Source organism: Phyllobates terribilis, unplaced genomic scaffold, assembly GCF_046119375.1.
Source record: "Phyllobates terribilis strain yellow unplaced genomic scaffold, ASM4611937v1 Scaffold_1__5_contigs__length_1240528914, whole genome shotgun sequence".
In the NCBI taxonomy this organism is placed as follows: Eukaryota; Metazoa; Chordata; class Amphibia; order Anura; family Dendrobatidae; genus Phyllobates; species Phyllobates terribilis.
The window spans coordinates 1,010,398,966-1,010,426,158 of NW_027362761.1; positions in this window are offsets into that span (position 1 = coordinate 1,010,398,966).

The window sequence follows — 27,193 nt, forward strand, 5'->3', positions numbered from 1 at the left end:
GCACGGCCTCAGCCAAGCGGCAACAGGCTGTGCTGAAGCTAATATGCTTAGGTGACAAATCGCACAATGCTGAACAGTTGTGGACAGCTCTGAAAGAGCAGGCATATCTTTGGCTGACACTTCTGAACCTACAGCCAGGCATGGTCGTGTGTGACATTGGCCAGCACCTTGTGGCGGCTCTGAGGCGAGGCGAGCTCACACATGAACCATGCCTGGCCCATGTGCTTAACCTTGTGGTTCAGAGGTTTCTCAAAACCTACCCAGAGCTGCCAGATCTGCTTGTCAAAGTGCGCTGCCTGTGTGCCCATTGTAGAAAGTCAGCTACAGCTTCCACCGCCCTCGCAGTGCTTCAGCAGCATTTGCAGCTTCAGGCTCAGACTGGTGTGTGATGTCCCCACGTGTTGCAACTCTACACTGCAGATATTGGGAAGGATTTGTGAACAGAAGAGGGCAATTGTTGAGTACTAGCATCAAAAAGGCTGTCGTTATTCAGTTCAGACTTCACACATAAGACCTCAGGAGTGGACCTGGATGTCAGACATCTGTACCATCCTCCAAAACTTTGAGGACTCCACCAAGATGGCGATGATGCCATAATTAGCTTCACCATCCCGCTTCTCTGTCTTCTGAAATGCTCTCTGCTCACAATCAAAGAGGATGCATTGCAGGCGGAGAACGTTGAGATGGAGCAAGGAACCATCTAGGGTGATTACACACAGCCCAGCCTCATCTCCTCCCAACGTGGATTGGGTGACAATAAGGAAGAGGAGGAGAACGAAAGCTAGTTTCATGCGCTATAGACGGTACTACCTGCACAACTGTCACACCGTCTGTTCAGCGTGGATGGCCTGAGAACAGGGAGGAGGAGGAGAAGGAGGAACAGAACATGGTCAGTCATCCTCTTGGTGATAACAGGCAGAAGTCTTGCCTGTTAGCAGTCTGGCACGCATGGCAGAGTTTATGTTACGCTGCCTTTCCCGTGACCCTCGTGTTCTCAAAATTTTGGGTGACAGTCATTACTGGTTGGTGACACTTCTAGACCCACGCTACAAGGCGCGGGGTACTCTCATAAGGAGTGCAAAGTTTGGGAAGATGCTGAGGGAGTACCTTGCCGACCGTATTAACGTCCTCCATGATTCTTCTGTGCCTTATAATTATTGGGTATCCAAGCTGAACACGTGGAATGAACTGGCTTTCTACGCATTGGCGGTCCTGGCCTGCCCTGCCACTAGCGTTTTATCAGAGCGGGTTTATAGTGGCGCTGGTGGAATCATAACTGATAAGTGCATCCGCCTGTCAACTGAAAATGCTGACAGGCTGACAAGGGCTGGAATGGGACAGACTTCTCAACACCACCGAATGATAGCAGCGTAACATAAACTCAAATGCAGTGTCTTTTTTTGGGAGGTGTATTCCCATGCACCTTTTCACACCCACACATGGGTATATGCTTCCTGATTTTCGCTATTTGCTTGTCCTCCTCCTTCTCCTCATCCTCATCCTCCACCACCATATCACCAGGGTGACCGTAGTCCGTGATACAAGATCCACATAATTTTTTTAAAGGGTGTTTATGATGCCCGTAAAAAAAAAAAATTATACAGTATGTTCATGTACACCCCCCAGGGGTAAATGTTTGTCAGTCCATACACTTAGTGCATGGGAATTACAAGTATAGGAGACCCGCTCCTTTCTAATGGGAACATTATTTTTATGAGACCCTCCACCAAGTCTTTTCGAAGGTGCGTTGGAGTGCCTCCCAATTTTTGGCAGCCCTTGCATTCACTGCATAGGCCAACACTATGAGAGACCCACTTCCTAATAATGGGAACATTTTTTCATGAGGCCCTCTATGTCTCTTCCAAAGGGCATTGGAGTGCCTCCCAATTTTTGGCAGCCCTTGCATTCACTGCATGGGCCAACACTATGGAAGACCCACTTCCTAATAATGGGAATATTGTTTTCAGGAGGCCCTCTGACCTCCACGTCTCTTCCAAGGGGTATTGGAGTGCCTCCAAATTTTTGGCAACCATTGCATTCACTGCATAGGCAAACACAATGGGAGACCCACTTCCTAATAATGGGAACATTGTTTCCAGGAGGCCCTCTGACTCCATGTCTCTTCCAAGGGGCATTGGAGTGCCTCCAAATTTTTGGCAGCCTTTGCATTCACTGCATAGGCCAACACTATGGGAGACCCACTTCCTAATAATGGGAATATTTTTTCATGAGGCCCTGTACGTCTCTTCCAAGGGGCATTGGAGTGCCTCCCAACTTTTGGCAGCCCTTGCATTCACTACATAGGCCAACACTATGGGAGACCCACTTCCTAATAATGGGAACATTGTTTTCAGGAGGCCCTCTGACCTCCATGTCTCTTCCAAGGGGCATTGGTGTGCCTCCAAATTTTTGGCAACCCTTGCATTCACTGCATAGGCAAGCACAATGGGAGACCCACTTCCTAATAATGGGAACATTGTTTTCTGTTTTCAGGAGGCCCTCTGACCTCCACGTCTCTTCCAAGGGGCATTGGAGTGCCTCAACATTTTTGTCAACCCTTTCATTCACTGCATAGGCAAACAGTATGGGAGTCCCACTTCCTAATAATGGGAACATTGTCTCTGCAAAGGGGTATTGGAGTGCATCCAAATTTTCAAAGGGGCATTGGGGAGCGTCCAAATTTTGGGCAATCCTGCCACTCACTGCATACGCAATAACAGTATAGGAGACCCACTCTTCAGTAATGGGAACAACAAAGCATAGATGGCTGATGGCTCTCTAAGAATAGTAAAGGCCGCCTGATAGCCCTATAAAAATAGGCTTTGTGACTTTCAGAGTCCCTTCTTCATAAATGAAACAGGATGTGTCTGATCATGTCTCGCACACTACATGGACAGATAAGGTTGTAAAATTTTAAAATGACATTTCCCGATGAATGCATTTGTCATGGTCGAAAGCAATGCAAAAGTGCAAAAACGCATCAAAAACGCTACGTGTGAACATAACCCAAGGTGTGGAGGAGTATTTTTGGTTTTGGTTATTTATTTTGCCTTATATACAAGTAATTACCCTGGAAAGGATGTTCCTTAACATATTTCCCAGGAAAATCCATTTTGGTTTTGTTTTTCTATGTTTTATTGTGAGTCCGTAAAAGTGGCGTAATACCTCTGACAACGTTGTTCACAGCAGTGACCTGGGAGTCAGAAATGCTTCCAGGGGTCTTCCCCATGCTGTCCCCATGTCATTTGAGCACTGTTCCCATCAATTTGTCCAATTTTTAGGCCCTCTGCCGACCGCCGGGGGGAGCCACCTGAAAAATGCTTGAGTTTCCCATAGGCTCATTGCTCGGGTCGAGCACCAGAGCATTCCAATTTGCTCGACCCAAGCATCGAGCATCCAAGCATTATGGTGCTCGCCCACCACTAATAACAATGTTTTGAACTTTTGACTTTCAGGCTTCGTATCTCATCATCCACTACTACTTTGAACGTGAGACTACCATAAGAATCAAGCATGTCTCGACCGACATCTGATCCCAGGTCTCTTCTATCTATTCCCACAGTTGGTGCATACTGTTGACTCACTTGGGTATGTATACATTTTTTTTCTTCTACTCTACCCACAAGTGTTCAATTAGAACGAGGTCTGGGGAATGTTGGGGCCAATCCAGCACCTTTATTTCAATGTCATTGAACCATTTGTTCGAAAATCTCGACGTATGCTTAGAGTCCTTGTTCTACTATGTAGTCGTTTTCATACCCTTAGTACTCGAGTGTACGAAGTAACCTGTCTGGTAGGATACTCACCTATAGCTCAGCATTGAGACCACCATCAATCCTGGTTCCAACGCTTTTAGCTGTGAAACTACCCGATATCATCAGGCTTACTCCACTGAGCTTGACAGTTCCTTTAATTTCTCAATCCATTAGCCCCTTTTTATTTTGTTTCTTCCAAACTCGTTTGCACCCATCAGAGCCTAGGCCGTTGACTTTCATCTCATCACTCCAAATCACCCGTTTCCAATCTTCTATTGTTTATTTTTCATCCTTTTTTGCAAACTCGAGCTGATGTTTCTTAAGACGATATTGAAGTCGAGGCATCTTAACGTTTGTTTGAGTCACCATTCTAGACTTGTGTAAAGTGCATCGTACGGTGCTAGTATGGATGTCTGTGATCTCACTATTATGAAGCATACGAGCCACTTCCACTGCCGCGTTTGTAGCGCCAGAACTGATGGACCTTGTGAAGAGCCAACTTGTTGACTCCAATATTTTACCTGTACGTCCACATCTTTGCTTAGGAATGGATGGACTGATTTCATTTTGTATTCTTACAACTGTTCTGATACTCACATGATGCAGTTTGGCAATTTTCTTGGCCGAGAGACAGCTATCGATGAGTTGTATAATGCTGGTTCTCTTTTCTTGGGAAATCTTTTTCATGGCTGCTCCTTAATTCAAACCAGTCACCTTTCACTTGGGAATCAACCTAATAACACACTGAACTATTAGGGAATGTGAAAATAAGTTGTATTTTGTAGCACAGAAAGAAAAAGATTTTTCCACCACCTGGAGCAAAACAATTACAATTCAATGACTTGACAAGACTCTGCATAACTAATCATGTGCTAAAAAATTACAAGTCAAATTTATGTATGAGCTAGCCAAGATGATTGTCTATAAAATGATGGTAGTCTCATGTTCTAAGCAGTAGTGGATGGTGAGATATGGAGCCAGAAAGTCAAACATTCAAAACATTGTTAGCCTTTCGCTCGTCACTGTATAGTAAAAATCTTGATCTCTTATGAATGCCAGCTAAATGCTGACTTTCACAGGAGAATTGTCATCACAAGCATGGAGGTCTTCAGTAGATCTTCAGCTATCATGGGAACCCATCGGCACCTCACGATCACATCACGAGCATGCTAATGGAAACTTGGAATGATGTGTTCCCTGCCGACGTGTGTTAAATGCCATTCTCAGAGATTGACAGGGCATTAAACAGGTTAACAGCCATGGCATAGCTCCACTCCACCCACGGCTGTAAAAGGCACATGATGGCTGATTAAATCAACCATCATCTGCAGGGAAAAATGCAGGCTCAGTGTGAGAGACTGCATCAAAGGAAGAGACACAACTTTGACATGCATGTACGTCAAAGGTCGTGAAGGGGTTAGCCCAAACAAATCTCTTCTACTTGTTGCCTGTCCTTAGCAGTGGTTTCCTAGCAGCTATTTTACCATGAAGGCCTGCTGCATAAAGTCTCCTATTAACAGTTGTTGAAGAGATGTGTCTGCTGCTCGAACTCTGTGTGGCATTGACCTGGTCTCTAATCTGAGCTGCTGTTAACCTGCGATTTTTGAGGCTGGTGACTTGGATAAACTTATCCTCAGAAGCAGAGGTGACTGTTGGTCTTCCTTTTCTGGGGCGGTCCTCATGTGAGCCAGTTTCTTTGTAGCACTTGATGGTTTTTGCAACTGCACTTGGGGACACTTTCAAAGTTTTCCCAATTTTTTGGACTGACTGACCTTCATTTCTTAAAGTAATGATGGCCACTCATTTTTCTTTACTTAGAATTTGTATTATGGGAGGAAAAAAGCAGCTAACAGTCTATTCAGTAGGACTATCAGCTGTGTATCCACCAGACTTCTGCACAACACAACTGATGGTCCCAACCCCATTTATAAGGCAAAAAAATTCCACTTATTAAACCTGACAGGGCACACCTGTGAAGTGAAAACCATTTCCGGTGACTACCTCTTGAAGCGAATCAAGAGAATGCCAAGAGTGTGCAAAGCAGTCATCAAAGCAAAAGGTGGCTACTTTGAAGAACCTAGAATATAAGACATATTTTCAGTTGTTTCACACTTTTTTGTTAAGTATATAATTCCACATGTGTTAATTCATAGTTTTGATGCCTTCAATGTGAATATACAATTTTGATAGTCATGAAAATAAAGAAAAATCTTTAAATGAGAAGGTGTGTCCAAACTTTTTGTCTGTACTGTATATGTCATATGCTCTTGATTTCCTTATTTTTCATGTGTGTTGGCATCTAAAAAATTCAATTGTTGAGTTAACAAAATAAAACCATATAAGGAATATGTAAAATAATGCTGCACCAAATGTATATACTGTGTATATACTTTTTATTTAGAACATTTTGCCAGGTACTAGAAAACTGTTTTGTCACTTCTTATATTGACTTAATTCATCTAAAGAAAGTCTGATAGTGGCTTCAGGTTATCATTTAATTTGTTCAGCTCAGATAGATCTGTCATGGTTCCCACATGCTGTAACGGGAATCAGCTAAATATGATTTGGTGGTATATTACAAAGCTACTTTGAATACTGGCTGGATTATTTTATTTAATAAGAGCACAAAGTAGGTCAGTGGAAATCATATTTCATAAACCGCTCGAGAGGTCGTCTTCCCAGCAACACAGATTGTTGCAATCTGCTGTGTAGGTGCTGGTATGATGTGAACACAAGCAAGCAGTGCTAAGGGGTTGCTCCACTTAGCTGTCAACTGTCAGATTATTTTTTTTTCCAGAAAAAAAAGCATTTAATTAAACCCTGAGCGTTCTTATCACTTCCCTTCAGGTACATCAAGCCTTATTCAATACAGACAGTGACAACTGTCACCAGAAAGAAGATTAATATGAAAGTACGGAATCCTGCCGGGAAAGTTAAGCTGGAATTGGTTACATTTTTGCATTTATGAAAAATATATTTTGTGGCACGTCAGAGCATTCCTACATTTTTATATGTACAGTACAAACTGTGAAGACAACAGTAGCGTTCATAGCCAGCATTCTATTTGATTCTGGATATGTTAGAATTGGCTTCAGCAATAGTTATTTTTTTTATTTATAATAAAGCCAAACTGAAGGCTGTGATCTATAATTGCAGTCCTAAACTAGACTCTACATTTTGGAATCGGAAAAGGTTTTTTTCAGACGCATACTTTTTACACCTAAAACAATTTACTTTTATTTAGACTTTGCCCCAATCCATGTTAACCCAGCTCTCCTTTTCCAGACCTGATGTAGGTATAATGCCAAAGATTTAGCAAATATTCTTTTCTGCCTGGATTCTGCCCCAATGGACATATTGCCATGCTTGATCTCACATACATAAACATGTGCAACCGAGGGCAATATATTGGGGAAATGTTAAAGCTGCTTTAGGAGACAGCACATGGAAATAAAGGCAATGAACCTCATGGCGGGTGATATTACAAGACGCTGGACCTGAAATTCATGAGAAAATCGATTGACCAAACCCAGGAGGATCTTATGGTAGAAGTATGTTCAAAATACCATTAATGTAAGTAATTTATTACAAAAGATTTCACTGCTTGGAAGTGATTTCTTAACCCTTTTAATTATTTTATAGGAATTTGATGGATCTCCCAAAGAGTCTATTAAGAAAATATAGTCCCTCTTTCAGGAACATTTTCCTATTTTGTCTATAAGAGATGCTGCTAATGACCACTTCAACGACAATTTATCTATTACATTGTGAATGTTATCAAGATTACTGTTATGATCTGCAACAAGTACTAAGGAAAGATAGGGGAAAGCTGTCCCTACAGTAAGACTAAGCTGAATCCCTACGATGTAGCGGGCTGCCTGTTCCTAGCGAACAGACCCGCCTTAGTCCTCGGCTAGTCTGAACGAAGACCTATAGCATAAGGGGAGGGGTCCCTAAAAGAACTAAGGACTGGGACAAAAAATGGGACACCTCCTAAACAGAGAAGTTGTTGCAGAACACAAAAAGAAAAACTGACAAAAAGGTACTAGAGGTCCCAGAAGGACCAAGCAAACTGACAGAGAAAGGCACCGAAGCACCTGGCTAGAGAAAAGTCAAACACTGAAGTCCAGCACAGTCAAAAGGGCGGAGCTGGAATATAAAGGCAGATGGTCACGTGACCGCAAAACACAAGATGGAAAAAACAAACAGGAGGGTTCTAACAATTACAAGGTTGAATAGAAGGGTATTCCAGTTTTTCCCAAGCATATTATATTTATAAGGTGAATATTTTATTTTCTACATTTTTCTCAATTTTAAATATGTTTTAATTTTTACTATGGAAGAAGGGAAATGCTACTTATTATTTATAGGGATGATTAATATATTCAAATTTCAAGCAGCCTTTTTTGCGGACAACATAATTCTATTTATGCTTAACCCCAAAGACCATTTACCAATAGGTATTGACTTCCTTAAGGATTTTTGTATTTACTCAGGATTTAAAATCAATGTTAATAAATGTGAAATGCTCCCCCAAACTGATAAGGGAAAAAATACTTCCCTAAATGTTTCTCTCAGAAGTATTGCCATAGCGCCATCATTTGTATCCTATCTATGAAACAAAATTGGTCGAACACCATCATCATTCTATGCTCTAAACGATCACCCTCTTATAAACAAAATCATTGACCAGATAAAATCATGGCACGACTTACCACTATCTTTAATGGGAAGGGTCCACCTGGTCAAAATGATAAGTTCCGCCAGGCTAATGTATGAATTATAAACTCTCAAATTGTTACTTAAAGGGGTTGTCGGGTCAAAAATGATAAGTCTGCAGTCACTCTGTGTGACTGCAGACTTATAAATCCCTCCAGCAAAGGCACTTGCCGGTATAAATTATACATAACCCCGGCCATTCAGCACCGCTTCGCTCCATACAATTGTATGGAATGAGGCCACACCCTGTCTAGTGACATAGACGGCCAGTGGGCACATCCGACAAGAAGGCGCGGCCTTGCTCAATACAAGTGTATGGATAGCGAGGTCACGCCCACTGGCCTGGGGTATGTATAACACATATATACCCTCCGTTGCCAGGTCTCATACCGGTGAATCCCCGCAGCACACAGTGCCTGCGCTGGGGGTATTCATAAGTAGAGATGAGCGTTGTTCGACTCGAACTGTTCGCCAATCTCAAATTCGAGCTGTTTTGAGCGGTGTTCGAGCCGTTCGGCAAACACGAACGATTTGAAAAAAATCCGACTGTTCGAGGTTATGTTCGATAACTGTTCGTGCACCAAAATCATAACTGGATTTTTTCACAGTAATGCTGATAATCAATGTTAATACGCAGTTTGAGTGTACAGCGGGGCGGGGGGAGGGGCTGGGGATGGATCTCTGCAGAAATAATGAAGATCTCAATTTTTTTTTCTCTTTCCCGCATTTACAGTGGGGAGGTGCAATCTGTCAGCCTATCAGCAGCGCACACACGGAGCGAACTGCTTTTTTTCACACAAGCAAGGGCATGTGTCATTGGCTGTGTATGTCACATGTCCTTGCCCTATAAGACCCAGCCATTTTACCCGTCACCACCATTTTCTCACTGCTGCAGCTGCGTGTTAGACGGCACCGCTGTTGCTGTGTGCGCTATACTTTCAGTGTTAATTTCAAGCCAATTTTCTCTGAAATATACAGATAGCTTGGGAGAAGGGAATAGTTGTGATTGCAGTCCTTTCGAGGACTAGGTTACAGCATTTCCTACGACTTTTAGCAGGCAGGTCTGTGCTCTTAAATAGATAGGTTGGGAGTAGGGACTAATTGTAATTACAGTCCTTTTGAGGACTATTTTACAGCATTTCCTAAGACTTTTTGCCAGGCAGGTCTGTGCCAGTACTGTGCAAGTGTTTTTCACAGCATTTGGCTAAATCTAGCTAAGCAAATCCTCTTTGGCCTCTTGCAGTGTGTGTTAGTCAGTGGAGTAGCGTATCTGTGTTGCAAGCTACACGACCTGTGTATAGAATACAATTTTTTTTACTGCACCTAGCCAAGTAAAACCTTTTGGGCATAGCATCAGTCTATTAGGCCATCTATACTAAGCTCCACCAGCTTGCAAATTAGTAATAATTTTTATCTGCATCTAGCTTGGAAAATAATTTTTGGCTTGTAGCAGTGTGTGGGACTTATTCTTAGTCCATCTATACTAAGCTCCTCCAGCTTGCAAATTACAAATAATTTTTATCTGCATCTAGCTCGGAAAATAATTTTGGGCTTGTAGCAGTGTGTGGGACTTATTCTTAGTCCATCTATACTAAGCTCCTCCAGTTTGCAAATTACAAATAATTTTTCTCTGCATCTAGCTCGGAAAATAATTTTGGGCATAGTAGCAGTGTGTGGTACTCATTGTATTAGGCCATCTATACCAAGCTCCACCAGTTTTGAAATTAATAATAATTTTTAGCTGCATCTTGCCTGTAAAATAATTTTGGGCATATTATCAGTGTGTGGTACTCATTCTATTAGGACATCTATACTAAGCTCCACCAGCTTGCAAATTAGTAATAATTTTTATCTGCATCTAGCTCGGAAAATAATTTTGGGCTTGTAGCAGTGTGTGGGACTTATTCTTAGTCCATCTATACTAAGCTCTTCCAGCTTGCAAATTACAAATAATTTTTATCTGCATCTAGCTCGGAAAATAATTTTGGGCTTGTAGCAGTGTGTGGGACTCATTCTATGAGTCCATCTATACTAAGCTCCACCACCTGTGTATGTAATAAAATTGTTTTACTACATTTAACCCAGCCAATCCTTTTGGGCTAATTCCACGGTTTGGCCACTCAGCTCTGCTCGGTTCCCATCCATCGTTTTTTGTGCAAACAACTCCAGAGTTGTCAATTAGTTAACCACCAAAATGAGTGGAAAAAGGGCTGCTGCTGGTGGAAAGGGGATAGGCGTGTTGGGAAGGGGAAAAAAGGTTGTGTCCGTGGGGTAGGTGTTAAAGCAACAGTAACATCTGCAGAAGAAAGACCATCTTCCAGCCAAACTAAGATGTCTACTTCTTTTAGCGGACAATGCGATACGATCCCTTTCTTACGGCCACGCCAATCGCTACAAATTCCAGATGAGGCACAAAAACAACAGGTGCTTCAACGGATATCAAGTGCTCCTTTAAGTGGGCTCTCCTCCACCTCAACTTCAACATCACAAATACTCCAGTCCTCAGAGGTGTCACCCCAATCGCACTTGCTTCCTCACAGCTCCCAAGTCTCCAGCTGCCCATCTGAGTATGGGGTAGAACAGATGGTTGAGTCTGCAGAGCTGTTTACTCATACTATAGCTTGGGAATCAGAGGTCAGCTCCAGAGCTTCTGTGAATCCAGACGAGGAAATGATCTGCACTGATGCCCAGAATCTTTATGAGTCGGATCCAGGACCAGACGCAGAAGGTTCTGACCATAATGTAGACCCTCGTTCCCAAACTGTAACTCCTGTTGGTGGAGACAATGAGGAAGACGATGATGAGACTCAAATACCTGATTGGAGCGACAACTTGAGATTTTTGTCAGGGCAGGAAGAGGTTGGCTCTGAGGACGACGGGTGTGAGAACACACAGGGTGATGATGACGAGGTTGGAGATCCCACTTACTGTCAACCCACAGTCAGCCAGTCGATGAGGTCAGCAGAGGAGGTGGAGGAGGATGCTAGTGACGACGAGGTCAGGTTGCGCCTTCCTGGACAGAGACAGAGTACTGGAAGCACGTCAACAACTGCATCCTCAATCACAACTCTGCCTGTGACCACAAGTCGTAGTGGCTCTTCTGGTCGCATGGGCTCTAAGCCTTGCATAGCCTGGGTATTTTTTCAGATCGATAAGGATGACCCAACTCGTGTTATCTGTAATATTTGTCACCAAACGCTAAGTAGAGGCCAAAAAATCCATAGTTTGAGTACTTCATGCATGAACCGTCACATGGATATGAAGCATAAGTTGCAGTGAGAATCTCACTGTGCTACAATGCGGCCTAGCGGGCCGGGCCAACCACTGTCTTCCCCACCTTGTGCATCCGCGGCCTCTTCATCCTCTGTGACTGGGGGGACAGCGGTCACACCTGTTTTGGGACGCAGACCTGCCACCTCTTTACCCGCAACAGCCAGCGTGATTGGCAGGTCATTATTTTCTTTGGAGGTGGAAACACCAGCTGGTGTTCAGCGCTCTCCGACATTGAGAGCACCACCTTTGGATCAAGGCAACCTAACATGTCCGCCTGCATCTTCCTCACAGACCGGCAGTTTGCCAGGGACACCCTTCTCAATCCCGTCTAAGCACAACAGCCAGCCCTCGGTCCCTCAGATGTGGACAAGTAAAAGACCATTTCCTCCTAGCCATGAGAAATCTAAGAGGTTGAATTTCACCATCTGCAAGCTCTTGGCTACAGAAATGCTGCCTTTCCGCCTGGTGGACACAGAGGATTTTCGAGACCTTATGTCCGTCGCAGTGCCCCAGTACCAGATGCCCAGTCGGCACTACTTCTCAAAGAAAGGTGTGCCTGCGCTCCACCAGCATGTCGCACACAACATCACCGCTTCTTTGAGAAACTCTGTGTGTGACAGGGTGCATTTCACCACAGACACTTGAACGAGTAGGCATGGACAGGGGCGTTACATGTCGCTGACTGGGCACTGGGTAACTATGGTGACAGCAGGACAAGGGGCTGCTGTCCAAGTCTTGCCGTCCCCACGAGTTGTGCGTCAATCCTCTTTATCTCAAAGTTCCTCCACTGCTTCTGCCTCCTCAACCTCCTCTCGGTCCTCCACCTGCACCCAAAGCCTGTCTGGTCATGCCACAAGCTTTCTAACTGCGCAGAAGGGATCCTGCACACCTCCTTACTATGCTGGCAGTAGGGCTCAACGTCATCAGGCAGTTTTTACTTTGAAATGTCTGGGAAATGTGAGTCACACAGCTGAGGAGTTGTGGTCAGCTCTGGAGAACCAGTTTCATGAATGGTTGTCTCCACTGGACCTGAAACCAGGGAAGGCCGTGTGCGACAATGCTGCAAACCTCGGTGCGGCCCTTCGCCGGGGCAATGTCACACATGTGCCTTGTATGACTCACGTGTTGAACCTGGTTGTCCAGCAATTTTTAGCCCACTATCCCGGACTAGATGGCCTTCTGCAGAGGGCACAGTCGCTGTGTGCTAACTTCTGCCGTTCGCATCCCGCAGCTCAGCGACTTACATCTCTACAGAAGTCGTTGGGCCTGCCACTTCACCGGCTAAAATGCGATGTGCCTACCCGGTGGAATTCAACTCTGCACATGTTGCAGCGACTGTGGCAGCACCGACAAGCCCTGGTGCAATACGTTCTGATGTATAGCCTGGGCCAACGGGATCCAGAGGTGGGGCAAATCACGCTGGAGGAGTGGTCTCAGATCAGGGACCTATGCACCCTTCTGCACAGTTTTGAAATGGCGACGAAGATGTTTAGTGCTGACGATGCCATTATCAGCTTGACTATTCCGGTGATTTACATGCTGGAGCACATGTTAAACAGAATTCGGAGACAGGTGGTGCGACAAGAGGAGGTGGAGGAAGTAGAGGAGGAGGAGTTGTATGCGGAAGGGCTAACATCTGCAAGGTCCAGACGGTCGGCAGCACCAAGGCGGCAGGCATGTGAGGGTGGGGGAGATGGATTTACCAGGGCGCATGGTAGCTGCCAAACTAGTGAGGAAGGTGCAGGAGCCCAGGAAGAAGTGGAGGATGAACTGATGGAAGACTCATCAGATGAAGGAGACCCTGATCACATTTCTGTTGTGCGAGGTTGGGGGGAGAGGGCAGAGGAAGGAAGCATGATTGTTACCTCGCCACCAACACAACAGGGACTTGGTGCTCCTGGATGCGCAAGACACATGAGTGCCTTTTTGCTGCACTACCTGCAACATGACCCTCGAATTGTCAGAATTCGAAATAATCCTGACTACTGGGTCGCCACACTCTTAGATCCCCGGTACAAAAGTAAATTTGCCGAAATAATTCCTGCCATAGAAAGGGATTCACGCTTGCAGGAGTATCAGCAGAGACTGTTGCAGAATCTTACATGTGCTTTTCCACACAACACCAGTGGTGCATGTAGTGAATCTCACAGTTCTAACTTGCCAACCGTGGGACTGTCGAGTGTTCAGCACTCAAACCGTAACAGAAACACAGTATCTGCTGGTAACAGCAATTTTGCAGAAACATTTCACAGCTTTTTTAGCCCATCCTTTGCAAGGCCACAGGAGACAAGAAGTCTGACACATAGTCAACGCCTAGAGACGATGGTACAGGAGTATCTCCAAGTAATCATCGAAGCTATGACTGTGTCACTGGACCCTTGGGTTGGGTCCCCCCCCCCCCTTTTAACCGTAAGAAAATACATACACTATGGCTTGAGGTAACACAGATGGTTGAGTCTGAAGAGCTGTTTACTCAGAGGTCTTCTCCAAAGCTTCAGTGTCTGCTAGTCAGCGTAGTAACCCAGCTGCGAAGCTGCACCGCCTGTGTATCTAATAATGATTTTTAAATGCATCTAGCCTAGGCAGACTGTGGGGACCCCTAACCAAACCCAGATGCTCAGCCCCCTAACGCCCCCCCTTTCATTGACAATACAATCATATAACTCTTACAACTGGATGGGTGAGGATCGGTCACAGCTTTATTAACTGTTTATACTCATTCCATTAGAAATACATTTTATTTCAAAAATAATTCAGCTTTTTGCAGCATGCCCTGTGTCTCCAGTCTCCACAACGGCAAGTTGGCCAACAAGTCGTATGCAGGACTCCGACCCCCATCCATCACTCTTAACGCTTGTTCCACTCCATCCTGGAGTCCTGACAGGAATATGTCCAGTCCAATATCCATTAAGTGAACATCGTCGGGCCGTATGAGGCCTGCTTTATCTCCTTCCAGTTGTCTGTGTCGTATCACTACACAGCCTCTGTCTCTTATAAATTTTGCCATCCGAATATTTATTACCTGCCTTGTTCGTTCGATGGCCGTGATGTCTCACGCACCTTGCCATACCGTTCTCGGCACAATCTCTGACCATACTATAGTAAGTTTTGTGAAAAATTCTCTGAAGCGCTCTGTGTCTAGTTTTATTATTGCCATTAGTTATGCGCTCTTGAGATAAGCTATGTCGTTTCCCCCGGCCTGTATAACTAAGATGACCGGGCCTCTTGCCTCTCTCCCTACCTTGATTACCTCCATTAGTACCTGTGGCCATTGCAGGCCTCTAATACCTCTCCAGTTCAAATATGTGTTATGAAACTCCAATTTCCTCCTGCCTGGGCGGACTTTCACCCTTCTTTCTGCACAATATATATACGAGTTCTTAATCATTGCATAGCAAAAAAACAGCAAGGAAGTGGTATTTATATGTCATGTCCTGCTATGCACCTGTTCAAGGCTGAGTTAATCAGAAATTTAAACACACATACCATGTTAAAATCGTATAGCATAGCAACAATGCATATAAATGTAAATAATCAAAAAGAAGGAGAAAAAAGGAACATATATAATAATAATCTATAAATGATCACTCATAATGATACATCAAATCATGTCTGATGTTTAAACCCGCTGGTACACGTGTATTTAAAGTATAAATCCACCAACTTTCTCTATTAAGGACCTTTCTCCTATAATCATCCACCAAATCTCCACCAATCGCCATGGCCCACGGAGGGGCCACTACAGTCAGTGAATCCTTCCTTATTTAGTCTACCAATACTTTGGGTGTATTAGCCCAGCTGCGAAGCAAGCTGCACTGCCTGTGTATCTAATGAGAATTTTTAACTGCATCTAGCCTAGGCAGACTGTGGGGACCCCCAACCAAACCCAGACGCTCTGCATCTAACCCAGCCAATCATTTGATAGCATTGCTAGTAGCAGAGTCGCATGGGCTCTAAACCCAGCATTGCCTGTGCATTTTTTCAGATCGCTAAGGATGACCCAACTCGTGTTATCTGTAACATTTGTCACCAAAAGCTAAGTAGAGGCCAAAAAATCCATAGTTTGAGCACTTCATGCATGAACCGTCACATGGATATGAAGCATAAGTTGCAGTGCGAAGCTCACTGTGCTACAATGCAGCCTAGCGGGCCGGGACAACCACCATCTGCCCCACCTGTGTCATCCTGGGGAGACTAAAAGCTACTGCGTAGTCTTTTCCAAAAATTTGAGGGAATTACCACGGGAATGATTTGGAAGAGGTATAAGAGTTTAGGTAGGACATTCATTTTTAGTATACTTATTCTGCCCAACCAGGAAAAATCCTTCACCGTCCAAGAAGTAAGATCTTTATGAAGTTGTTCAATAAAGGGCCCAAAATTAAGATAAAATAGATGGGAGAGGTCTCTATGAATACGAATTCCTAAGTATTTGATACCCTGTGAGGTCCAGGCAAAGGGAAAGTTGGACTGGATGGAATCCTGTATGGATTTTGGGAGGGAGACATCGAGGGACTCAGACTTTGCTGCATTGATTTTAAAATTTGACCATGTAACAAAGTGATCTATTTCAGCCATAACAGCAGGCATGGATATATGTGATTGAGTGATATATACTAGGACATCATCAGCAAATGCAGAGCACTTGTACTCGGTGCCTCCCACCTCAATCCACCTAATATTGGGGTTATCGCGAATTGATGAGAGCAGGTGCTCCATCACTAGGATGTATAAGAGAGGGGACAGAGGACATCCCTGCCTTGTCCCATTGGTGATTATGAAAGGTGATGAAAATGTTCCATTTATCTTCAGCCTAGCTGACGGATTGCGATACAGGGCCATGATTTTGGCTATAAAAGGGTCCCCCAGACCCCTACCCCAAGCTTTTTAAGAGAATAATATATGGCGTGCCAGGAGACTCTATGGAATGCTTTCTCAGCATCCAACGAGATTATCTAATTACAAATTTTTAACTGCATCTAGCCCAGGCAATACTTTGGGCCTAGTAGCAGTGTCTGCTAGTCAGCGGAGTAGCCACTGCCTGTAGATCTAATTACAAATTTTTAACTGCATCTAGCCCAGGAAATAATTTGGACCTAGTAGCAGTGTCTGCTAGTCAGTGGATTATCCCACCTGTTAAGCAAGCTACACCACCTGTAGTTTGGACACTTAATTTTTTCAAATGAAATGCTTCGGGCCCCGGGACACTCAGTGAAGAACATCGGGGAGGCACCCCAAGGCACAGGGGCTGGGATTGGTGGTAGGACGCCTTGCGGTGGACCGCCAAGCTCGGTCCATATAAAATCTTTTTAACTGCAGCAGCTTTAGTGGACGCTACTGGAGCTGGAATTCCCGCGGCTGCTGGCATCAGACTTGCCCTCCAATAGATCCTTGTAAAAGGATTTAAAGTGTACTCATTCAAATTACAGAGACAATTTAAATTAAAAAGCTTAGACCTGCCTCCACCGCAGGGGGGCTCGCTCGACCCACCAGCAGACAGGCACCAGTATTGGGAGAGGGGGGCTGGCCATCAGGGTCCACCGCAGCTCTGGCACAAACCCGGCGACACGGAGGTCGCACGGGCAGGAACGGACTGGCCGTGTCAGCTTCGCACTTTTTTGGTTTTAGAAGGGCATGACATGCCTATATCTGTGTCTCCCCCTCCTTTTACTCCTCCACCTCTTTTCTTTTCGCATGACTATATGTACTTGTCAGTTTTCCATGTGTTAGTTGTGTCTTCTGAGCAGTTTGTCAGCTTTTGGACACCTTTGAAGGTGTTTTCTATGTGTTTCTATGTGTTTTTGTTTGCCTGCCATTGGTTTTAACGGTGTTCGACGGTGTTCGACGAACAGTTCGACGAACAGTTCGACGAACATACGGGTGTTCGACGAACCAAACCGAACTCAAACACTACGGGGGTGGCTCAACTCTATTCATAAGTCTGCAGTCACACAGAGTGACTGCAGATTTATCACTTTTGACCGGACAACCCCTTTAAGCATACAGACTTTAGCATGCTCAACATAGCCTCCAGAGGATTAATTCATCGCACACTCGTAAGCTAATTGCAGTGTATATTTATTAACAGGCTTAAGAAATAATAGACCAAACAATAGGCGTGAAAGCGACAATATGTGAAGACGACAGTAGAGAATGCCAAGAGTGTGCAAAGCAGTCATCAAAGCAAAAGGTGGCTACTTTAAAGAACCTAGAATATAAGACATATTTTCAGTTGTTTCACACTTTTTGTTAAGTATATAATTCCACATGTGTTAATTCATAGTTTTGATGCCTTCAGTGTGAATGTACAATTTTCATAGTCATGAAAATACAGAAAAATCTTTAAATGAGAAGGTGTGTCCAAACTTTTGGTCTGTACTGTACTTAGACTATACGTTAGAGTCTGATTTCACCTACCACTTTAATCTAACAGCACTCCTTCACTCTCGCCTTACCTGCCATGCTCAAACGTCAATAATATTTAGGGACAGTATCTCTACCTGGAAAGCAGTCAAGACCGACAAAATCACTGGACCAAGAAGAGCTGGCAGCCGAGGGTGCTCACAGTCGGTGAAAAAATGTCCTCCGAGAAACTTTGGTACCTCCCTATAAAGTTCTTCTACCACCTCTCTACATAAAATTGGACTTGGTGAAGCAGTTCGTAAAATCACTTCCAAGAGATGGGGAATGCTCCAAATACTTGGTCACCAAGTTTCCAAGCCTCTCGGAGGCAAAATTGAAGGAAGGTGTGTTCCTCAGATCAGACATTAGAAGGCTTATAGCTGATAAAGAGTTTGTCAATACCATGAAGGAGCCTCAAAAATAAGGGTGGACTGCATTTAAAGAGGTTGTAGAGAAATTTTTAGGCAATAAAAAAGATCCTGACTACAAAAAGATTGTCGGACAAATGCTGAAAGCATTTCAAGCTTTAGGTTGCCTGATGAGTTTGAAAGTGCATTTCCTCCATTCCCACCTTGACTACTTTCCTGAAAATTTGGGAGCTGTGAGTGAAGAGCAAGGTGAACAATTCCACCAGGACAATAAAGAGATGCAAAAAAGATCCCAGGGAAAATGGAGCATTACCATGATGGAAGACTATTGTTGGATGCTTCAGAGAGACATTTCAGATGCTACTCACAGACGTAAATGTACCAAGAGGAGCCTCACAGGGAAAAACAATTATTTTAGTGAGTGTTAGTGAGCTCATTTCAGTTCAAAAATGATTTTCATGAAAAATTTGAAATAAAAAATTTATTTTATATGTCTATTTTCATTTATTTCTCGGTATTGCCTTATTTAATCCGTACCTCCCACTCCCGGTTTCAAGACTTCTCCCGAGCTGCACCTATTCTTTAGAATGCTCTACCCCAAGAAATTAAGATGAACCACAACTTACACAGCTTTAGGCGCTCCCTAAAAACACATCTGTTTAGGGCGGTCTATCACGTTCCCCAATCAAAGTCCTTTTATATTCTTATAGCCCATTCCTTATTTCTCCAAACATAAGTCTGCACCGAACCCAAAAGCACCACAGATACTGGCTGGTGATAAGCTCATGCAGCCTTTATCTATCCCTCATCCCCTCAAGATGGCTGGACCATCCTTGTAAATAAGCCATTGTACTTTGTGTCACCCACCACCCCATTGTAGATTGTAAGCTCTTAGGAGCAGGGTCATCATTATTTCTGCTGTAATTATTGTATTATCTTTAGCTATGTTACTTATGACTGTTGTACATGAACCTGTGAATTGTTAAGCGTTGCGGAATATGTTGGCGCTATATAAGTAAAGATTATTATTGTTATTATTATTATTTAACATAGTTACCCAAATTGTTAGCAAACGTGATGTCCTATGACAAAATGAAGGTCATTTTCAGATTAAGCGCACCAAAAAACATAAAGATTGCGTGGAATAACCAAAACAGCTCTTGAAATTGTATTTTTTGCAGACCTGTGTTATCACCCTGGTTGGGCTGTTTGTATTATCTTGTAAAACTTTCAATAAAAATGATATATTAAAAATATATATATATTTAAAGTGATATCTGAAATTTTAAACCTTCAATAAAAAAAATGTAAAGTTATGTATTTGGACCAAGGAGATGTCAATGATGTACTAAATGGTAAAACACTTTGTACAGTTGCCAAAGAAAAAGCAACAAAAATTCTCATGACAAGAACATTGTTTTGCCTTTATATAAGTCATTAGTCATGTCACACTTTGAATACTCAGTACAATTTTGGACCCCAGTGTATAAGCATGATTAAGCTGAATTAGAGTGGGTGCAGGGGAGAGCGCCCAATTGGTGGACTGTAGTACCAAGACAGATTATCAAGCTTGGTGGAATTAAAGGGTTATTCTCACAGTTTTGGACAGCAAGAGCAGATAGCCATGATTAGACCTGCTCTGAAAGCTGTTGTCTGGTGAAGTGCAAGAGAGGTGGAGGGAGTGGAGTAGATAACTGTTATATAGAAATTAATAGGCTGTAGAGAGTTGACTGGAATGTGCATATTTGGCCTGTCTCGAGAAGCCAGGCTCCATGGAAGTAAGCTCTGCACTATCAAACACAAAAGTTTTCATTGCTGGAGAATGGCAGCAGGTAGAAAAAAGCAGGTCAATTGCAAGCTTCTTTATTTTCATGCTGTCTAATTAACCCATTCACGACTTTTGCAGTATATACAGTATCTCACAAAAGTGAGTACACCCATCACATTTTTGTAAATATTTTGTTATATCTTTTCATGGGACAACACTGAAGATGTGACACTTTGGTACGTGGTAAAGTATTCAGTCTACAGCTTGTATAACAGTATAAATTTGGTTTGCCCTCTAAATAACTCAACACACAGCCATTATTGTCTAAACTGCTGGCAACAAAAGTGAGTACACCCCTAAGTGAAAATGGCCAATTTGTATCCAAAGTGTCAATATTTTATGTGGCCACCATTATTTCCAAGCACTGCCTTAACTCTCTTGGGCATGGAGCTTCACAGGTTACCACTGGAATCCTCTTCCACTCCTCCATGACGACATCACTGAGCTGCTGGATGTTGGAGACCTTGCGCTCCTCCACCTTCCGTTTATGCCTGGAGACATGCTTGGCCAGTCCAGCACCTTTACCCTCCATTTCTTTAGCAAGGCAGTGGTCGTCTTGGAGGTGTGTTTGGGGTCGTTATCATGTTGGAATACTGCAGTTTCTGAAGGGAGGGGATCATGCTCTGCTTCTGTATGTCACAGTACATGTTGGCATTCATGGTTCCCTCAATGAACTGTAGCTTCCGACAGCTGGCAGCACTCATGCAGCCCCAAACCATGACACTCCCACCACCAAGCTTGACTGTAGGCAAGACACACTTTGTACTCTTTGTACTACTCACCTGGTTGCCACCACACACACTTGACACCATCTGAATCAAATAAATTTATCACACCACTCTCTGCAGTTTAACCCATTAAATGCTGCTATCGACATCAATCGCAGTATTTAGAAGGCAGGGAGAGGGAGAGAGCTCCCTGTCCCCTCCGATCGGCATCCCTGCGACATCAACGTGGTGACCCGATAGTTGCCATGGTGGCCCAAGATCGTCATGATGACATACGGGTCACCAGGCTATGGCAAGTCCCTTAGACCATGTGCAGAGCATTCCTTAGCTTTCGGCCATAAAGCTCTGCTTGGTTTAGTGTGCGGCGTATGGTACTTGTTGAAACCATAACTCAGGTCTTTGGATGTTTGACGTGGTGTTTTTTCCACCATTCGCACCAACATTCGAAGACATCTCTTGTCAATTTTCCTCTTTCCCCCATGTCCAGGGAGGTTCATGACAGTTCCATGCTTGGCAAACTTTTTAATAACTTTGCGCACTGTTGAAGCTGGGATACCAGAGTCTTTGGAAATGGCCTTATACCCTTTTGAAGTCAAAAGTTAATTATAGTACAGTAAATACAAAGTATGGCAATGCATTGTAGTGTAGTGACAATTGTAGTGTAATGTAGTGAAAATTGCAATGGATGAGGATAAAGCAAAAGAAAAAAAAATCGAATGGCATATGGTAATAACAATATGGGAGACGCAACCAGCAGCAATGCCACCACTGGTATCAGCTACCAAAACGCATGTCCATCTTTTAGTCATCATTTTAGTGTGAAAAAAATGTAGTATCTTATGGAATAAATGGCACATCAATTGTCTCACTCACAGCAAGATGATGTGACCTATGAAAGTCACGCTGTCAATTTGAGTCAGTGTTCTGCACAGTCTTTCTCCTCCACTGCTGCAATATTTAATCTATTACATTGCAGTTGCATTAACAGTTAATCTTTCAATTCCATCAATGACTTCTGTGAAGATATTGCATTTATTCTTAATTATGGCAGACAAATTATTCAGTAGTTGAGGGACAGAGGCGCAGGTTAATTGAACAATTGATATTTGTTAATTTGGTGAATGCCTGCTGACTACCTATTGTATCAGTCCATGCAGCTTGTTGTTCTGAAAACATTGAAGGACAAAATATACAGGTTAATTGGACACTTGAACAATGAGAGATGACCCCCTCCACCCAAACCTGTGGATAATGGCCTAAAGGACAGCTGTGGGTATAAAAAGGGACTTCTATCCTGCCACAGAGAGACTCTAGAGGACAGCAGCCAAGGCACCATGACTCCTTCCAGAGGAATACAGATTTGCTCCACTGCCCATCACTGAACACATGGAGACATTTGGAGAACCCAGGTTGGGACAATCAGGTCACCTGGCCACATACTTCAATTGACTCTACGAGCTTCCTAAACTTGCCGCTACCTCCCCTCTGTGGGTGGCCACCAAAAGCGGGGTGCCACAGGTTGCAGTTGTTGGCCTTCGCTCCGAAGTCACAGATGTTCCAAATCCCAGTAAGCCAGCGGAAGGGTGAGACTCTGTCATTTTCACCTTCTTGTGTATTTCTGGGCCTGTACTATATGTTATTGACTGTTAGTGATCCAATAATTTATTACTGTAGTATGTAACCCTCATTCTGTGTTGTCTGAGTAGTATTCTGTCCATGGAGAAAGAGTGCAGGCATTCAGTGGGATTAGCCCTGGTCCATGCGGTCTTTCTGAAAACAGCCAGGCCAGCGGACAAGAGCACCCACTGACCCTCGTGTGTCAACAACTCTTCTATCTGCCCCTTAATAAACTAAACCACAGCACTCTAAGGATTAAGAAATACATTGGATGAAATGTACAGCCAATGTTTGTACTCAGTGTTTCGCTAGAAGAGAAGGAAGACATGATTTACTTGTCCTGCTATGTTGGTGGTTCTGTCAGTGTCACGGGTATGTTGGGTGTGACAGACAGTCATTCTGGATTCGGCTGTAGAAGGTCGCTGCACTTGGGCTTACAGACACCTTCTTGATACTTTCACCATCCTTCCCTCTCTAGGACCCAGCGATGAGCTCCACTTTCTACTGCTAATTAACACACCCTTGTTGGATCTTTAAATAACACCCAGTCTCTCCAGAGAATCGCTGGTGATAGAAGTATATTACTCTGTTCAGGCCTGGAGTTCTAGCAGCCGGCTAGTTTCTTCTTGAAGTTCCTTTGTGATCGTTGCCGTGATCGCTCTGGTGTCTTCTCAAAGATAAGTGTAGCCCCTTGTCTATATACCTTGTTTGTCTTTAGTTGCAGTGGGGCTGACTAGTGCTCACCCCTCCACCTCCCTACCTAGGATCTAACTCCAGGGTCAGCCAGGGCTAAGGTATACTGCTCGGCGATAGGTGAACTTATTTAGGGACGATAGGGGAGCCAGGGTGTTGTAAGATCTACCTAGGGGTCTCCACTCTCCCTTTCCCTAGTTGCTGGGCTTCCCCTCCTTTTCCCCTCATTGTACGCTTGGTCCTTCCCATATTTAGAATGACCGTCAGCTGTGGTGGTCGTTGTATTGGCAGTTGCAGCCACGTTGGTGGTGGCAATCTGAGGCAGGTAAAATACAGAGGGGGAATCAAAACGAGTGGAAAGGAACTCAGGATATTTTTCCCACACTGAGACAACTGTTAACTGAGTCAGTCTATAATAATGATGACTAATTGATTTTATCATGGACAGGACCTGAGAACTAGATGAGTGAAATAAGGAGGTGATGTCACCAAAGGAGGAATTTGCTGGCCTTAGCAATAAAGAGCAGAGCTGACATCCAGCCAAGCTATCCTTCTGGGCTGATTTGCTTATTCCGAGGCTAGATTGGAAGTAAGTTATGCTGCAACAGTAGTTGGTAGAGGAGGCTCAAAAGCACCTGAAAGCTTTTTTCGTGGTGGTGGAAAGACGTACAGTCATGGCCAAAAGTTTTGAGATTGACACCAAAATTATATTTTCACATGATCTGCTGGCCTCTGGTTTTTATTAGGGTTTGTCTGATGTTTATATCACATACAGAAATATAATTGCAATCATATTATGAGTACCAATAGGTTATATTGACAGAATGAGTTAATGCAGCAAGTCAATATTTGCAGTGTTGCCCCTTCTTCTTCAAGACCTCTGTAATTCTCCCTGGCATGCTCTCAATCAACTTTTGGACCAAATCCTGACTGATAGCAGTCCATTCTTGCATAATCAATGCTTGCATTTTGCCAGAATTTGTTGGTTTTTGTTTGTCCACCGGTCTCTTGATGATTGACCACAAGTTCTCAATGGGATTAAGATCTGGGGAGTTTCCAGGCCATGGACCCAAAATCTCTATGTTTTGTTCCATGAGCCATTTAGTTATCACCTTTGCTTTATGGCAAGGTGCGCCATCATGTTGGAAAAGGCATTTTTGGGCACCAAACTGCTCTTGGACGGTTGGAAGAAGTTGCTCTTGGAGGACATTCTGGTACCATTCTTTATTCATGGCTGCCCTTGCTCAAAGAGTCTCCGCCTCACAGTGCGTGCAGAAGCACTCACACCAGCCTGCTGCCATTCCTGAGCAAGCTCGGGACTGCTGGTAGTCCGATCCCGCAGCTGAAACAGTTTTAAGATACGGTCCTGGCGCTTGCTGGTCTTTCTTGGGCGCCCTGGAGCCTTTTTGACAACAATGGAAGCTCTCTCCTTGAAGTTCTTGATGATGCGATAGATTGTTGACTGAGGTGCAATCTTTGTAGCTGCGATACTCTTCCCTGTTAGGCCATTTTTGTGCAGTGCAATGATGGCTGCACGTGTTTCTTTAGAGATAACCATGGTTAACTGAAGAGAAACAATGATACCAAGAACCAGCCTCCTTTTAAAGTGTCCAGTGATGTCATTCTTACTTAATCATGACTGATTGATCGCCAGCCCTGTCCTCATCAACACCCACACCTGTGTTAATGGATCAATCACTAAAACGATGTTAGCTGCTCCTTTTAAGGCAGGACTGCAATGATGTTGAAATGTGTTTTGGGGGTTAAAGTTCATTTTCTGGGCAAATATTGACTTTGCAAGAACAGTAATTGCTGTTAAGCAGATCACTCTTTGACATTCAGGAGTATATGCAAATTGCCATTACAAAAAATGAAGCAGTAAACTTTGGAAAAATTACTATTTGTCTCAATCTCAATACTTTTGGCCATGACTGTACATGCAATACAGTGATAGGTCACCTCAGAGTGTTATACTCATTTTATCAAGGCAGTTGGAAGCTTTACAGCACTTGCAATTCATGTGAGTCATTTAGCTGTATTGAATGAATTTGAATTTTTGAAAAATTTATATTTACAGTATGTTCACGCATAGTGTTTTAGCAGCTGATAATACATCAGTTTTCCATTTATTTTTATGTGTTTTTAGTTCCATTACTAATAATTTTTAGTTCCTGTTTTTTCATTCATTTGAATAGATGAGAAAGGTCGCAAAAATACTAAAAGAATCAACATACTTTGTTTTGGCAAAAAGAAGCAGGACTCCAAATACACATGGAAATGTAGCTTGTTGATGAGATTTCAGACATATTATTGATTTTACTGGTACTGTAAATTGCTGCAATTTTACACACCAAATACAATGTGTAAATATGCTTCAAAAATGTTGCCTGTGAACATAATCCTTGGCATGAATAATTTTGATAGCAACTGTGTGCCAAATAGAAGCTGTGTTGACATTCCGGATGTGTGAAGGAAGTACAGTATATACAATGTTTGTATTAAAAATAGTCATCATCATTTCAAACAATGAAATAGCTTTTTTTCTAGAACAAGAAACTTCCGACATAACAATGAAACCTATCCTACAGGCTTTTGAAAGTCTATGACCTGGGTCCAGAATATTAATGCAGCATGCAAACATAAAAGCATAATAATAGTTTTGTAGTAGATTGGCTGAAGAAAAAATAGCTCAATAGGGTCTTATCTTATAAACATTCAGAATTAAGAATAGCAGATTATGCTAACCTGATCCATAGAAGTGTACATTTTAGAAAGGTTGTTCAGCTTCTGCGGACCCACAGGTCATCAAACCATTTGCAATAGAAACCAGGATGGATTTGTGGACTTGTTAGCACTGCTGATTATTGAAGACGCCAATTGCAGAAAATTAATTGGACATACGGTTTTCTTCGATGCGTTTCGAAGTATAGTGCACTTCTTCCTCAGGAAAAAAACAAACAGGAACACGTGGACAGCAAGGACAGCTTTTAAATGTGTAAATTTCAAACAAAAGGCGCCAAAGCAGCAACTGACACACTGGCACATGACATGTCAGATTTCACTCAAACGGCTGCTGATAAAATTCAACTGACATAGGTTAAAAACAACTGATATAATTATACAATTGATAGCAGCAAAACCATGAAAGAGCACATAAGGACAAAAGGAGCAAAAAAAAATTGTGTAAAATTAATCAGAATACTGTGTATCTAAAACGTCAAAGTACCCCCCCTATTATTGTGATGAGAGATTTACCCCATCTTGGCCTTTTGAAGAAACTTCATTACGGAGTCAACTGCAATGACAAGCCAATGTTATGCACATGCCCGGGCTGACTGGAGTGTGCGTGATTTAGTGATTCCACTGTGCCATGAACTGGAGAGTGCCTGGAGGGGCGTAACTAAGTATCAACCCGATCCGACCAAGGTCGCACGACTGCTACGACGCCGTGCACCAGGGAGGAGCCAAGCAGAGGGACCAGGTGCTACTCTAGGCCAGACCCCGGACACGGCTGTTGACCCACACCAAGGAATACAGGAACAGGTGTTGGTTAGGATGGCACACAGACTGGTGGGTATTGGCAGGCACGACTGGCATGCAGACAGGTGGGCACTGGCAGGCACGGCTGGAGCGCAGACAGGAGGATACTGGCAGGCACGGCTGGTATGCAGACAGGAGGGTACTGACAAGTACAGATGGCGTGCAGACAGAGAGGTACTAGCAGGTTGGAGCACAGGTTGGATAGGGTCCAGTACAGACTGGGATTCAGGAACAGAACTGCAGATGCGGTAGACAAGCAGAGCAGAGAGGAAC